At 40.0% G+C, this 17,649-nt stretch overlaps 1 long non-coding RNA gene across 2 annotated transcripts; it reads right to left on the bottom strand.

Moving 5' to 3' along the window:
- Window positions 1-631: 631 nt before the first annotated feature.
- Window positions 632-12,178, bottom strand: LOC117357958. 2 transcript variants are annotated; one of them, XR_004538912.1, is made up of 3 exons: window positions 12,097-12,178; window positions 7,101-7,190; window positions 632-987 (listed from the first exon to the last, which is right to left on the bottom strand). It is a non-coding gene; the product is annotated as an uncharacterized LOC117357958 (long non-coding RNA). The 2 variants fall into 2 exon arrangements; XR_004538911.1 differs by lacking the exon at window positions 632-987 and adding an exon at window positions 6,124-6,253.
- Window positions 12,179-17,649: the final 5,471 nt, after the last annotated feature.

Here is a 17,649-nt window from a genome sequence, read left to right as displayed (position 1 = left end):
AACCACTGCTATTCTGTGGCCTACAATTTGCTATTAGGCTAGTGCTGCATACTACTATTTATCATTTCTATAGCGCTGAAAGGTGAACGCAGTGCTGTACATATAACATGTAATAGGTGGTCCCTTCTAAGAAGAACATACAATTTAATTTGGACAGACAGGGATGGGGAATTTCTGGTTGATATTTTTCACCGTAGTACCCACAGTTTCATCAATAAGATGGATGGGAAAATATATATTTTTATTGATTTATACTTCACTATGCATTTGCCTGGGAACTTAAAAGAAAAAAGAGCTCTCAGTTGTAAAACACCAGATTTCATCAGAAGAAACTCTTTCCTACATTTCTGGGTTCCTTTGGTAATAACTAGAAAAACCCTAAAAATAGGGGTAGTACCCAGTCTCTATCTGATCGCAGTGCCAATGAGACCATCAAAGTACATGTTGTCACCATTTCTGAATCAGAAGTTTCAAATATATATATATATATATAAATACATTTCACCTTTTTGTACTTATATATTTTAAATCAATAAAATTTTTGAACTTAAAAAAAAAGAAGTTTCAAATGTATCTGACGCATCCAGAACTGAAGGTACTAGATCCAGGCAGCCCTTCACTAGTTCATCTTTTTCTGCATTGGGCAAATAGCATATCTGAATGATTGAGGACTTTCAATAGCTCAGCCAAATACTGGATAAAAATTTGCTTAGCCGATCTCAATGGAAGTTTAGGAAAATTTAATATATGTAGATTAGTAGCTCACATCAGTCAGAGACTCTCTACCTTTTACTTGACGGGACTAAAGGATAATAATGCGCAGTGTCAAAGGGCTCAAGAAGAAAAGTCCATGGTGAAGCTGGTTCAGGGAACTCTGGATGTAGGTAAATTGAGTTCCTCATGTGGACCTCACCATTGCAGCCACAAGCTTCTCCAATGACAACAGAGTCCATCCTGGAATCCCCAATTGAAATTATTACTGCTGGTCTAAGGAGAAAAGAATAGTGTTAGGGAATCTTGCTATTGCTACAGCACTATTTGCATTGGAGACTACTAAAAGTTCTGGATCTCCTGCAATTTTGACAGATATTATTGGTAATCTGCAAGAGGAATGTGGATCTTAAGAACATAAGAATAGCCTTACTGGGTCAGACCAATGATCCATCTATCCCAGTATCCCGTCTTCACGGAGGCCAATTTGTCACAAGTACCTGGCAAAAACCCAAATAGTAGCAGCATTCCATACCACCAATCCAGGGCAAGCAGTGGCTTTCCCCATGTCTTTCTCAACAGCAGACTAGGACTTTCCTCCATTAACTTGTCCAAACCTTTTTTTAAAACCAGCTACATTAACAGCTCTTGCCACATCCTCTGGCGATGCATTCAAGAGCTTAACTATTCTCTGAGTGAAAAAATATTTCCTCCTATTGGTTTTAAAAGTATTACTCTGTAACTTCATCGAGTGTCTCCTAGTTTGTGGTTTCAATGGATACTATTGGTAATCTGTGAGAAGGTCAGTTACCTGTATCTATAAACGTGAGACAGTTTACTCCTAAGAAACTGGTTCAGTTCACTTTGGACTCAATTTGGAATTTGATTACAGAATTAGGAGAAAGGGCTCTTTCTCCTCAAATTGATGTACTTCAGCTTAAATACCATGATCAGGAGAAACAGATTAAAAATATTGGAGTTGATATTCAAAGCAATTTAACTGGCAAAAAATGGCTCCTGGCCAGTTAAATTGCTTCCTTGGGGCCAACCAGTCATATTCAGTAGCACTTAACTGGATAGTGCTACTGAAAATATCTGGTAAGCACCCATCTCAAAACCAACTGTTTTGGGGACGCTCTGAGGACAGACTCAGCATTGGCCAGTTAAGTGTCGATATTCAGCACTTAACCAGGTAAGCTAACCACATACATAGTACAGCATAAAAGTCAGTCCTATTTTTATGTGGTTTGCCATAGCCAGTTATAAAACCGGCTATGTTTTTTTGCCAGCTTAGTATACCTGGAAATTTAACGCCAAAGCTCGGCCAAGGCCCAGTATTTAATTTCTAGGGATAATACCTCTGGCAATTGGCATAATGCTGATCGCTGCTGGTTGAACATTGGGCTCATCGAGACTGATGTGAATGTTCTCAAGAAATCAATGGAAGACATTAAGGATTAGATTCCGTAAATGTCACATAGATGTGGGTACTGAAATAACAAGCACTGAGCAGTGTTTTATATACAGTGCTATAAGTTGGGCACTGTTTATAAAATAGTGGTGCAAGCAATGGCATAGTGAGGGGGCAAGAGGGTGGACCACCATGGGTGCCGTATTTGCAGGGGCACTGGCCCCTATCCTCCTCTCCGCTCCCTGCGTACCTCTTTAAATGCTTGCCAGCTTGAGCAGTATCTTCTACTTGCTACTTGTGCCAGCATCAGCTCCTTTCTGACATCACTTCCTGGTCATGGGAGCAGGACATGATGTCAGAAGGTGCCGATGCCAGCATGAGCAGCAGGTGAAAGATGCGGCTCATGCCAGTGAACATTTAAAGAGGTACACAGAGGCGTGGTGGGACCCAAGTAGCGGGGAAGAGTGGGGTAGGGCACATGGCACAGCAATGCTGGGCGCCACTACCCGGGTGTCAACCTTCCTTGCTACACCACTGGGTGCAAGGATTTATACCAGGGGTAGGGAACTCCGGTCCTCGAGAGCCATATTCCAGTCGGGTTTTCAAGATTTCCCCAATGAATATGCATGAGATCTATTTGCATGCACTGCTTTCAATGCATATTCATTGGGGAAATCCTGAAAACCCGACTGGAATACGGCTCTCGAGCACCGTAGTTCCCTACCCCTGATTTTACCAACTGAAACCTGGTGTAAATCCTTGCGTGTAAATTATGTGTGGGTTCATTCTGTATTACTGTGCTCATCAGTAGTGAATGCCCCTGACCCTCCCTTAGCCACACCCTCTTTTCAGTTGTACTTTAAAAGATTTATGCACACCTCTTTATAGAATACTGCCTGGCAAAATAATGCACACAAATCTAAATTGTCAATTGTGATATTTGGGTAACTTTATTTTTTATTTGTATTGTATATTAGGATATATTATGATATTATTATATGCAGGAAAATGAAATTATTGAATGATATTTATGTTACCTGTATAGATAATAGTGTAATATGTGGAATATCTTTTGTTCTTTCATTTGTATGACACTGTTTTTGATTAAAAATCAATAAAGAATTTTAAAAAATATATAAATTGTCGATTGTTAGTACTCAATTATTGGCGCTCATTACTCAAATTGTGTGTGCAACTTTTGAGTGCCATTTATTATTTAATTTGTATCTGCAGCCTTTGTGTAAGGTTATAGAATTCCTCTCATATGTGGAAAGACTAAAAAGGTAAGGGCTCTGCAGCTTGGAAAAGAGTCAGCTGAGGGAACATATGATTGAAATCTACAAAATCCTGAATGGAGTAGAACAGGTACAAGTGGATCAATTTTTCACTCCGTTAAAAATTACAAAGACTAGGGGACACTCAATGAAGTCACAGGGACATACTTTTAAAACCAATAGGAGGAATTTTTTTTTTTCACTCAGAGAATAGTTAAACTCTGGAACGCATTGCCAGAGTTTGTGGTAAGAGCGGATAGCGTAGCAGGTTTTAAAAAAGGTTTTGACAATTTCCTGGAGGAAAAGTCCATAGTCTGTTATTGAGCAAGACATGGGGGAAGCCACTGCTTACCCTGGATCGGTAGCATGGAATGTTGCTACTCCTTGGGTTTTGGCTAGGTACTAGGGACCTGGATTGGTCACCATGAGAACGGGCTACTGGGCTTGCTGGACCATTGATCTGACACACAAAGGCTATTCTTATGTTCCTATGTTATGAGTTTCCTAGGTGTATCATTCCTCATTTATGCATATGACGTTCAATTTTTCTTTCCACTCAAACCTTGGATGGATTTTATAATTACAGAATTTCTTTGAAATTAATTCAAAATAGTTAACTGACCATGGCCGGGTTCTGAATGTTCAGAAGTCTGAACTGTTGGTTTTGTCTTCTGATCCTTTGTTGACATTGCCAGAGTTGCTATCTTTGCTTGGTACTGTTGTGAAGATAAAACAGCAATTAAAGAATCTGGGTATTGTACTGGACTCTAATTTAAATTTCCAACCACAGATTTGGGCCCTGATTTAAAGTTTGTTTTTGGCTAGCATGGGGGTTAACGTGTGATGAAAAGTCACGCTTATTAACCCCGCTAGTGTGGCTTGATAAAAGGAGCCCTAAGTTCTGTAAGGAATGATAATTGATTTTATTTTATCGACCCTTAAGCTTACACATCCAGGGTGGGTGGGAAGTGGGAGGGTTTTGCATTGGAATTTCATTCGGGGAATATATGGAGGTTTCCTGTAAGGATGTACTTTTTCTGATTATTTGATGAGGGAGTGGGGGGAAAGGGTTGTACATTAATGTCTGTAAGTTAATGTGCATTTCGTGTAAATTTATGTATATTGAAATTGTTTGCACTATGGTAGTTTGGAAATTTAATAAAGATTTACAAAAAAAAAAAAAAAAGAACAATACAGTTTAAAATATGGCTGGAGGAGTAGAGGAGAGCCTAGTGACTAGAGCTGCTGTCTCAGCACCCTGAGGTTGTGAGTTCAGTTCTGACACTGCTCCTCGTGACCCTGAGCAAATCACTTAACCCTCCATTGCATAGATTGTGAGCCTTCCGGGAGAGATAGGGAAAATACTTAGAGTATCTGATTTTAAAACTTGCTGTATAAATCCCTCTCTGCATAAAGTGCTAAATTCTATATATCAGTGTTCTTCAATGCAAGGCCTAAAGTCAATGGCAGTTCCCCAAGACCTCTGGGGCAGCCCCTATTATATTTCTAGGTTTCTTTTCTGCTACTCTGCCTCTCTACCCATGCTCATGACAGGAAGAGGGAATGGAATTAACACATTGGGGGAAGGAAGAGTCACATACTTGAAGAACAAGGCATTTCTCAACAGGCAAAAGAAAACACACTTTGAAATGATCTCAAACTTGAGGATACCCCCTAAAGAAATTTGAAGGTGGGCTGGTTGGGATGGATACCATTGACACATGCTAGTCAGCAGTGTCATTGCTGCATATGGGAAGATATTTGGCAGCTCTCCCTCAGCCCATTAGACTCCAAATTGGCCCCTGCTTAAAAATTAATAAAGAACATTGCTATATATGGTGCCCAGGGCAACCAGCAGGCACATGTATTCCAGTGCAAATATGTCACTTACAGTTCTGCAGCAAATAAATCTCATGAGACCAGAGCCCTCTTAGCATTTAAAAAAAAATGTTTTTAACCCCACAGGCGTTACAATAGGAAGAACAATTTGAGATTAGTAATTTTCCTCGAGGCCACCTAGAGCAGGGATCTCAAAGTCCCTCCTTGAGGGCCGCAATCCAGTCAGGTTTTCAGGATTTCCCCAATGAATATGCATTGAAAGCAGTGCATGCACATAGATCTCATGCATATTCATTAGGGAAATCCTGAAAACCCGACTGAATTGCGGCCCTCGAGGAATATTTACACAGTTGCCCGACCAAGAAGAGAATGATGTGGAGCCACAAAACTTACAAGTTATTCCACACTTTTCATGATACTTTTCGTTTCATTTCATATCACTGAAATGAAAAGTGTCAAGAACTAGAGTCTATTTAAAGACTAAAAGAAATGTATCATACGCTTGTGAATCCCCAATATATATCTCCTCAGTTTACACAATCAGACTCCTGAGGCAGGCCTTTCCAGGCCAAAACACGATCGTGTCGAGTCATTGTTATATTGTTTAATAAAGGAGATTGAGCACCAACCAGTCAACTTCTTTGTTTCTTTGCCTTCCGCGTTCTGAGAAGGAAGAGTCTCCTGCTTTCTCTGAGCTGACACATAGACAGTTGACAGACTGGATTTGCTATAGTTACAGTGCAAGATTTTACAATACAAGATTTCCTTACGTGACACATGCTGGGTTCTGGTACCAATATACATTTTTTGTAATCCATCGGTCAAGGGCAGAGGGGTTAGGTGAAGAGGTATGTATTTATTGCTTTCCTAAAGTTGAGGAGTCCTTCAAGGGATCTGATCAGCGGAGGTAGTTGATTCCAGTGGCTCGGTATGAAGTGGGAGTAGGAACGTCATTTGGCGATTTGCAGTTGAAGGGCACGACCAGGGGGCATTTTGAAGCGTATTTCTTCCTGTATGCCTACAAAATGCATACTTGTTGAAAATAGACCAATTGCTGATTACAAAAATGAAAGGCATGATTTAGGCGCCAAAGTTATCAAGATGCGGTAAAGGTGAGCTTGTATTGCACCTTGGTTTACCATGAGATCCAGCAACCTGCAATAAAGTCTTACAGGTTGCTCACTCCTGTGGTAAGTGTATAGTTACCAGATGTCCAGATTTAACCGTTCATGTCCTCTTTTTAGAGGACCGTCCAGGCGTCTGGATGGCTTTTCAGAACCCGGCACTTTGTCTGCAGTTTGAAAAATATTGAGATCGGGGCCATGACTGGAGGGCATCTGCACATACGCAGATGTGACGCGGTGACTTTACATGCATGCATGTGATATCATCGTGTCACATCCATGTATTTGCAGATGCTTTCCAGACATAGCCCCGAATAGACGAGGTTTGTGTGGGGCTGGGGTGGGGGGGGGGGGGGCGGGGCGGTATGAGATGAGGCCAGGGGTAGAACGAGGCAGGGTCACACACTGTCTTTTTCCGGACCACAAATCTGGTAATCCTAAGTAAGTGAATAGTGCTACTTGTTATTCAAGCAGCCTGGAAGCACTGGGCTGCACAGCTGTGGCCTGATGCTCCCAGGCTGCATTTTATAAGAGCCATCAGAGCTCCTCCCCCCCAGTCTAAGCCTCCTCCCGATCAGGCCTTTAACCCCCAGTCCAATTATTCAGCCCTGAAACAAAGCCCCCAACCCACAATCAAATCTCTCCACCCTCCAATCGAAGCCCTCCACCTTTCTTAAGCTCCCACACCATGCCCATACTTTCTTTCCCTGGTGTGCAATTGAGTCCCTCACAAAAACATACCTGAATGTGAACATGGAGGATAGGGGAAATGCGTTATGTCCCACTTTGCACATGCACTTTTCAACTCTTGGCTCTCATTGTGTTTGTTTCCTTTGAGGTGAGAGAAAACAAGAAATCTATATTTGTAATATTGTAGTCAAACATTTTTCTGCTCTTTGCACCATTTCTTGAGATTGATAGAGAAAAATGTTTTGATATATGGAATACTAGCTGAAATCAAACAAAACTCAGTGGAGCTTAGGTTAAACCAAACATAGACAAGAAGAGGAAAAAATTACCCAAAATCTAACTGTGCAGATGAAATTTCTTACATAACTCATTTGCTGTAAAATAAAATGAAGTTGTAAGAATGAAATTCTCAGTAGATTTGGGTAGCACAGTAATAGCCTTTATGCTTGGAAATTTATGGACCATGGACAGTTTATAAGAAACGATGTAGTTCATCAGAGAGCCAGACTGATGGAGCACATGGGAGCATTCTGCACAGGAAGTTGGGTTTTGGAATAATACTTACTTTGATAGAGTTGTTTTCCTAGCTAAGTAAAACAGTGGGAAAGCCAATGGCCACTTAGGCTTCAAACATAAATACATATTGATAAGTCGCCTGGCTACTTAATTGAGAGCTCTTGAAGTGTATCTCCAGCAGTGCTGAAAGAACCTAAGAATTTTCAGGCCCTTATTAGTAAGAACGTAAAACTTGGAACTGCTCTGATTAGCTCTTGGTAGCACTAATTAGTTTTTAAAGTCCTTGTAACGATGAGCCATGAGGCGATTTTTCATAAGCTGCCCAGTAACAAGTTATAGAGATAATTCTGTGCCTGTCTGATGTCACCTGCTATATCTGCTTTTGGATTTCATGCTGGAATGCATCTATAAATGCCTGTTTTTCACAACTAAATTTAACTGCTCTCTCTCACACACACATACACACTGGTCAGTGATTTTAAAGGCCCTGAGCACCGAAGACAGATTTTCATCCAGATATTTATTCCTCATCCATGTCTCAGTATTGAATATCCAAGTCCTACCTGGCTGTCAGAATGTTATCTGGATGTCAGATGATATTTAGACTGACACCTTCAGTCCATAATCCTACTCCCCACTGCCCACCATCCGAGCCAGCAGATTAACCCCTCCCCCCCCATTGTATCCATGGCATCTGTTTGTCTTCGTTTAGACTGCAAGCTCCTCTTAGCAGGGACTGTCTCCTTCATGATTCTGTACTATGATGCATACATCTGGTAGCACTATAGAAATAATTAATAGTAGTGGTTATTTTGCTGTCATAACTTTATCTGGGCATTTACCTGATTAGCAGCTCAAAACAGCCATTAACCAGTTAAATCCCAACTTCACTCAGACTCTACCCTAGATCACCCCAGCCCTAATCAGAAAGTGCTGCAATGGTCTCCCCAAATTTTCAGCAGTACTGTCTACTGAAAATTCAAGGTCAGCATGATTCAACTGGGAGGGAGCCTTTCCAGTCCAGTTTAAATATCAGACCAGACTTAACTCCTAATTTTAGGCTTCTAAATTTGTCCTCTATTTTCAACCAAACTAAAGAGCTTGTCTGCTAAAACACAGTAGTAAATTGGTTTAATGTGTGCTAATGTGGGACTTTCCCTAGCACTAGGCCCATTTCTAGTGTGCCCAGGAAATACAGGTATTTCCTGTCTTTCTCTTACAGGTTTCTCTTACAGGGTGTGGACTAATGTGTGCATTAGCATACTTAACCTTAAAAATATTGACAGAGAAGAACTTACTGTCTCCTATTTTAGAGGCACTAAGGGTCAGATTCTATAAATGGTGTCTAGTGGTACCTAACTTGGTATGCGCATAGAAAAACAACACCTACAGTGTGTCAATCAAAGTTAGGTACGGTTTATAGAATCGCACCTAGCGGCACCTAAATTGACTTCTTCTACAACCCAAAGGTTTAACATTTCAACAATTTCTTTCTCTACCTCTTCCTTCTTTGCTTCAGGGAGATGATATGGCTTTTGTCTAAAAATATTCCCAGGATAGGTTTCAACTGAATGGACTTTACGAGATTTCCAAGTTTATTATATAGTTTGATTAATCGCCTAATCTACATTCTAGGCGATATACACAATAGTTACAAATATCTAAAAACATGGGTAAATTATTACATAGACATACAATGTTTCAAAAACAAAACAACAAAAATTCATAAATACAATATAGAAACAACAGGAAGATTATTTAAAGGATACAATCTGTATTAAATTTAATATAAAGGTAAAAACAATGGGAGGGAAGACAAACATGAAAAAAAAGAAATATAAGATAAAGATAGATTAAAGGATCATTTATTCACTAAAAGCATCATTAAAAAGGAAACTTTTAAGCTTAGTCTTAAATTTGTCTAAATTCTTTTCTTCTCTTATATAGAGTGGGAGATCATTCCAAGACTGAGGAGCAGTCACTGAAAAAATAGTAAGACGCCTCGTATTAATGACTCTCAGTGAAGGAATGGCCAATAAATGTTGATCCTGAGATCTCAGTGTTCTTGAAGTAGTATAAGGAATTAAAACTCTAAAAATAAAGGCGGGGGTTTGAAATATTAATGATTTAAAAGTGAGTAAACATATTTTAAATAAAATGCGATGTGCATTTACCTGGGATGGGAGAAAACACATCCTCAAACTGATGAAGTAGGGCTTGTGCTTGTACCTTCTGTTGAGGGGATAGGTGTTCCCCAAATTTCACTCCCTGACTGGTCATTTTTTAAAATTGTCCGGGCCTAATTCTTCTTTTTCCTATTCAACACAATCCCCCAGCAACCTGTCCCTTTCAACCCAAGCTACGTAATGCAGGGTTCCACATTAGGAGTCACTGCCCAGGAAAAGGATCTAGGTTTCACTGTTGAGGATACATTGAAACCCTTGGCTCAATGTGGGGTGGTGGCTAAGAAAGCAAATAGAATGTTAGGAATTATCAGGAAAGGAATGGAAAACAAAGACCATATCCTTGTAATGTCCTTGTATCACTCTATGGTACGGCCACACCTTGAACACTGTGTGCAATTCTGGTTGCCTTATCTCAAAAAAGATAAAGCGGAATTAGAAAAGCTACAAAGAGCAACAAAAATTATAAAAGTGATGGGACGACTTCTCTATGAGCTAGGACTCTTCAGTTTGGAGAAGAGATGGTTCAGGGATGATATGATAGAGGTCTATAAAATACTGAGTAGATTGCAAAGGGTAGATGTGAATCACTTGTTTACTCTTTCAAAAAATACTAGTACTAGGGAGCATGTGATGAAGCTACTAAGTAGTAGATTTAAAACAAACTGGAGAAAATATTTCTTAATACGTGTAATTAAACTCTGGAATTTGTTGCCAAAGAATGTGGTGAAATCATTTAGCTTAGCAATGTTTAAAAAAGGTTTGGATAATTTCCTAAAAGAGAAGTCAGTAAGCCATTATTGAAATGGCTTGGGGAAATCCACTGCTTATTCCTAGGATAAGCAGCATAAAATCTGTTTTACTACTTTAGATCTAGCTAGGTACTTGGGACCTAGGTTGCCCACTGTTGGAAACAGGATACTGGGCTTGATGGTCCTTCAGTCTTTCCCAGTAAGTCAATTATTATGTTCTTATATTTCATAGGTTACTAGGCCTAACTGTCAACTCATCTCAAAGGTCCCCTTTCACTGTGCTAGCAATTTGTTACCGAAGGTAGGCATTAGGATTAGCACCTTCCTGGTTTGAATCCTCTTTCTATCCCTTTCTTGTCATAAAAAAGTTTTATGTTTTGTTCCCGCTTACAGTTCTGTTGGGACATATCACTAACTCTTTCCAATGTGGTCCTCAGCTGCTGGACATACCATGGTACAGAGGTCACCTCATCCTTTGGTCCCTTGAATATCCTTGACTATTTGTAATAATGTATACTGTATATTCAATTATAAACTGAGATTTTTGGGCCAAAAATATTTGAGTCCTTTGGTCTGTACCCCTCCTCCACCCATACCTAGACTTGTTGCATGCCTCTCATGGGCCTGCCTGAAGCCCTGGTGGTTCACGGTGAGCTGGCACAGGAGCGATCCTTCCCATGAGACTGCAGCAGGAACCTTGCGGCAGACATTTTTGATCACAGCTCTCACAGGGGTGGAGTGTATGAAGATCACTCCTGCCCCAATTCACCACTAGATCACCAGGGCTTTAAATGTAAAATCTACATGGGTCAGGGAGGTGGGGTGGTTTAGAGTTAGCCGGGACAGGATGTGGGAAGGATTGCTCCTGTTCTGGCTCACCACTGGACCTCCAGGGCTTCAGGCAGGTCTGTAGTGGGCACTGGGGTCTGGGTAGGAAGGGAAGGAAGGAAGGAAGGAAAGAAGGAAGAAAGGAGGGCTGAGTGCACGGCAGGGCACTTGCCATCCATTTTTGGACCAGGGCCTGAGGTCTTTCTGTAACTTGGAAGTCCCACTTCCTAAATTTCCTCCTATAGTACAGTGTTTCAGGATATCCACAATGAATATGCATAAAATTTATTTGCATACACTGCCTCCATTATATGCAAATTTCTTTCATGCATATTCATTATGGATATCCCAAAAACCTGACTGGCAAAGGGGTACTCCATGACCGAGTTGAAAACCACTGTTATAGTGCTCCGGGGATAAGACTAGCCTATCTTGAATTGCGACCCTCACTTGTCAATAGTCCAGGGCCTTGGTAGTATCTAATGCACAATAGACTGCCTGGACTTCCCTATTAGATAGGAAGCTAACTGCATGGCCCGCTATTCTGCAGGCCACCATGCCACAGTTGCGACTCTTTCGAAAATACAGTAGCAAGATAGGCCTCTGGTCATACCTCCAGGCCCAATTTGGTTATTGCCAACCAATCCTCCAGACCCCATCCCACCCCAGTGTCCTGTCGCACAACAGCTTTCTGTATGCCATTGACTAGTCTATGCAATTCTTTTGTTTGTAGTTCAATGAGTTGAACCAATGGCTGCTGCTACTTACTGGTCTAGGGCTTGGAGGAAAAGTTGCTCCATTGCTTCCTGCTAGGCTTGTAACTGCTTCACTGCTTCAGGTGCAATAACTCTGTGGAATAACAAACAAGAACAAATCTATCTATTACGAGTCCCTGCTGATATTCCCCTCCCCCCTTGAGCACACTCCTTCTAGCCAAGGTACTCTTTACCTGCTAAAGCTAGGTAAAGTGGCTTCCTTGAGAGAATACAACTTCTAGTTAGTCTAGCAGTTTCAGGATCCCACCACTGCCACAAATGTCACCATCTCTGTAGTTTCTTCTAGTTTCAGTCTTACCAAGGGTTAGGCCAAAGCCTGCATTCAACCCCTCAAGGGTCACCTCTAAGAACCAAACCTCTAAGAAAGCACTCAGAGTTCACACTCAAAAATAAGGGCAAAAACCAGTCAAAGGTCCTTCTTCCAGAGCCCTTTTCTTATCAGGGTGAGGAAATGCCCCCCCTAAACAAAAATATAGTCTCTTGGCTTCATTATCCGTTCCCATGGTCTACTTCAGAAGCTGTCCACCCTTCAAATCCCAGAAAACCCTTAAATGGCACAAATAAGTCTTCTCAATAGCAGTTCTCTCAATGGGAAAACATATGCAAATTAATATTCTAATCAGTTCAATTCAGAATAATAGATGAAGCAAAATGGAGTTTCTCAGTCTTCATGAACTGGTGTAGGTTGGTATTGAGAGGCTGATTCTCCTCACCCTCCTGCCACTTCCCACTTAGCCATCTCTAAGTAGCTACTACCACCAACTGGAAGGACTCTTGACCCCCCTTGATATGGAAGAAAGACTCCCAAGACCTAGCCTCAGAGCCATATGGTCTTATATGCTTTGTTTGTTTGTTTTTTATCTTTGTTAATTTTCAAAATTTCAATAGTGCAATATAACAAATGCAATGTATAATTATACAATAAAAGCACATTCAACTTACACATGTTTATAATCAACCATTTTCTCCCACCCACCTACCTAATGATTATTCAATAAAACACAAAAACATATATTATCGCAAACACCTTACCCTATTCTAAATACTGATATCTTCCCACCTACCCCAACTGTAAATATTGAAAAACCAATTTATATCAGAAATACCCCCCTTCCACCCTTCCCTGGGGGTGGAATAACAAAAACTGACTCACAGTCAACAATCAATTATAATGAGGGGGGCGTTGCTTGGCTGCAGGACGGAATGGAGGGATAGTTTCTGAGCTCCTCCGTCAAATTCCTTTTTTGGGTAATTTTATATGATTTTCCTTCCCAGTTTTCTTTACTTTTGCCCTAGTTTGGGTTCTTATTAGGAGAGAAATGTATTTCACACTCTTTATTCAATAGAGTGATTTTGATGTGAACTCCACATCAATACAGGCTGCCTCATAGTTCTGATATATTCTTTCCTTCTAAGGGACTTCTTTCTAGGATGTCTGGGCTCCTGTGACAGGACATACACACCATCACAGTAGGTTATTAGGCTGTTTAGGTTGCAATATCATCTACTGCAGGGGTGCCCACACTTTTTTGACTCGCGAGCTACTTTTAAAATGACCAAGTCAAAATGATCTACCAACAATAAAATAAAAAAAACACAACGCACACTGTACGCATAGAAAATGTTAATTATCATTCCTATTCCGGGGTTTTTTCAAAGAGGTCAAAGCAGTAACAACCATACAAAAATAGACAAATACTCCCCTTCCCTTTTTACTAAACCACAATAGTAGTTTTTAGCACAGGGAGCTGCGCTGAATGCCCAGCGCTCTCTCGACGCTCATAGGCTCCCTGTGCTACAAACCACTATTGTGGTTTAGTAAATATTGTAAAATATAGACAGCAGATATAAATTCAGACACATTTTGATCACTAAATTTAAAATAAAATCATTTTTCCTACCTTGTCTGGTGAATTCACGAGTCTCTGGTTGCACTTTCATCTTCTGACTGTGCATCCAATCTTTCTTTAAGCCTGTATGCTTCCTCTCCTCCATACCTCATTCCCTCCCCCAATTTTTTCTTCCTCTCTCCCTGCCCTTTCTTTCTTTTTCTCTTCATGCCCTCTTTCTTTTTTTCCTGTTTCTCTTCTTTCCTTCTGTCTCCCTGCCTGCGCCCCTTTCTTTCTTTCTCCCTGCCCTTCCCCAAGCCACTGCCACTGCCGCTGCCATCTGGGAACAGGACCCAAACCACCACCAATGGATAACAGGCCTCAAATCTGACGCCGACGCCACCCCAAGCTCTCCCTGCTTCGGGCCGACCAGCATTCCTCTCCCCGACGTCAATTCTGCCGTCGGAGAGGAAGTTCCACCCAGCCAGGCAGCAATTGGCTGGCCCGAACTTCCTCTCCGACGGCAGAATTGTTGTTGGGGAGAGGAAGACTGATCGGCCCGAGAGATCACCAAGGCAAAGTGAGTCCTGGGCGATCGACTCACTTTGCCTTGGCGAGCTACCGGTCAATCGCGATCGACCTATTGGGTTCCCCTGCTCTACTATATATGCTGATGACATACAATTTCTTAATCATAACTCAATTTGTGCTAAGCCAAGATAGATGAATAGATGTCAGAAAAGAAGCTCAAACTGAAAATTGTAAAAATTCAAATTATATTTCTTTCACCTTATCTCTCAGATGTTATTCCCTCTAAAGCCACAATTGCAGATATTCCAGTTGTGACACAAATTCAAAACTTAGGAGTAATGATTGACTCCAATGATTGACTCCAATTTGGCAATGAGATATCAAATGCAAAAAGTGATGTCAGGTGTTTTGTATTCTACATACATTGTGTAGATTATGATAATATCTGACATAGGATAACTTCAGGAAAGTTATTCAAATTTTAGTGTGTCCTTATTTTGACTAATGTAATGGGTTACTTTTAGGAATGTCGAAAAACTTAATGAGAGTGCTACAGGTAGCCCAGAATGCGACAGCCAGAGTAATTTTTGATAGATCTTCATACGAACATACTTTTCTGCTTTTAAAACATTTACAATGGCTGCCTATCCATCAAAAAATTGAATTCAAGGTTATGTTGCTTGTATTTAAGGTTCTGAGTAATACTATCTCTGGTTGTCATCACTGCTAGGTTTTATCAGTTTTCAAGAGCTTTGAGGTCAATGAATCAGGCTAAGTTACTTGTAAATTTACCTTCCCTACAATCTGTAAGACTAGAGCAATATCGATCTTCTATTTTCTTCATTATGGGGCCAAAGCTCTGGAATACACTACCTTATTGCTTGAGAATATTGCAGGGTGTGAAGGAATTTAAAAAAAAAGATTTGAAATTGTTTCTTTTTCAGCAGGTGTATGACCATGTATAGAGAGTACCTATGTAAATTACTTGCATTGTGATGTTATATTGTATTATGAGTGTTCCTCTGTATCCCGCTTAGAAGATTTTATAAGCAGCTTATAAATGTTTCTAAATAAATATAAAAAAGGAAATGTCAAGTGACTGAATCAGTAAAGCAGTGGAAAGAGAAAAATATTGAGGAGGAGTGGTCCATGGATAGATCCTTGAGAAACTCCTGAAATGAAGGGTCTAGAATCAGAAAGTGTGGATGCACAAGAAACCTGAAAAAATCTGTCAGGTGGGAAAGGATAAAACTAGGCAAGAATGGTTCTACAAATGCCGAAGTCAATCAGGTGTCTGAGAAATCAAAAGCAGATGATACACAGTTATCCTCTGGAGAATTCTACAACTGGACGTCTCTTTTTACTAATTTAAGGGAAGAAAAATTGCTTAGTAAATTTAAAGATCTCCTGAAAAGCTGGCTTTTTAAGGACACATTTAGCTGAGTTATTTGAACTCTAATTAATTAGGATACTCTTTAGTGCACTAATAATGCTGTTAAGCGAAAATTGAGCGGGTAACCTTTCCCAGTCCTATTGTTTCTTTACCCATGCCCTTTTTATTTTATTCATAAACTGTATTTAATCCTCTTTTTTTTTTCTCCCTGATGTATCGTGTTGCCCTATTATTGTTTGGTTCAATCAATGTGTTTTTCTTTTTATCCTGATTTTATTGTTATTTGTAAATCGTATTGGATTAAGATTTTGCGATTAAATCAAATTTTTAAATAAACTTGAAACTATTCCTTTTTACTATTACTTTTCAGATTGAGTTTAACATTTTTGTTTCAATTTTTAAGATATTGAACAATAAGACCCCCCACTGTGTTGAGTGCTCTTTTGCAGTTGTATCAGCTGTCTCGAGTGCTACACTCTGAAAATAAAATTTGTTTAGAGGTACCGTCACTGAAACTTGTGAGGCTGTCCTGCTTTCGTCATACTATGATGACTGTACTGGGTATTACATTGTGGAATGCTCTCCCTGTTGAAATAGAAAGTGCGTCCAGCCTGCTTCAATTTGGGAAGATGATTAAAGCCATATTATTTCAGAGATGCTTTTCTTGAAAGATTTAATTTTGAAATATGTAATCAAGGTAATCTTGCTTTTGGTCTGATGAGTTAATTGTAAAATTTTATTTTTTATGTATTATGTTTGTTTTAGTTTGTTGCTTTTTAAATTATGTATGTTGTATATTGTAACTCACATAGAATTGTTTGATGTTCATGAGTAATACATTTTTAAAATAAATAAATAAATCTCTAATTTGCCAGTTACAGTGCAAGATTTTTCAATACAAGTTTTTATCCTAATGTGACATATACCAAGGATCTAGTACCAATATACATTGCTTTGTAATCCTTCGGTTGTGGACAGGGGAGTTAGGTGAAGAGGTGTGGGAGTGGGAGGGGGGTCAGTGAACAAAACAGAGCATGGGGGGTCATGTCTTAATCCCTCCAGTGGTCATATGGTCAGTATAGGCAACTTTTTGATTATGGAGGGAGTGTCATGTCTTAATCCCTCCAGTGGTCATATGGTCAGTTTGGGCAACGTTTTGGTCATATGGTCAGTTTGGGCAACTTTTTGGCACTATTTATTATTAAAACATGTCTGGCACCAAATATACAAACTGTGCCCTGAATGTTAGATTATCGCAGAAAAGCATCCAAATTGTAAGCCCACCTAGTCCCACCCAAACCATGTCTTTAACACATCCTGTACAGATTTAGATGCACTGAAGACAGCCACCATAGAAATCCATTTGTAAATTGATTTCAAAAATAGTAAATTGGAAGGGTTTGGTGAGAAAAAGTCCATCTGCCCCTTTACGCTATTTTTGGGACATTTTTTCTTTTTTGAAAATGAGACCCTTTGTAATGGAATTCTGCAAGTGATCTATTTCCCCAAGAGGATAAATAAATCAGCAGAGAAAGAAAATAGACCGCCTTTTCTCAAAGAAAAGTGACCATCAGAACTTTAGGGCAAAAACAAATGGAGTCATATGAAAATTTTTCACGTAGAAATAATTTAAGGGTCTTGGGTTTAGCGGAGGGGGCTGAAGGTAAGGATTGTATATCTTTCTTGGAAACTTTAATCCCCAAACTACTTCCCCTCTCTAGTGGATATAAATTAGAGATCGAATGAGCCCACAGGATCCCAGCACAATAGATCAATGGTCAAACAAGATCTA

This window comes from Geotrypetes seraphini, chromosome 3 (assembly GCF_902459505.1).
Source record: "Geotrypetes seraphini chromosome 3, aGeoSer1.1, whole genome shotgun sequence".
Lineage (NCBI taxonomy): Eukaryota > Metazoa > Chordata > Amphibia > Gymnophiona > Dermophiidae > Geotrypetes > Geotrypetes seraphini.
This window is presented reverse-complemented; position numbering and strand designations above follow the sequence as displayed.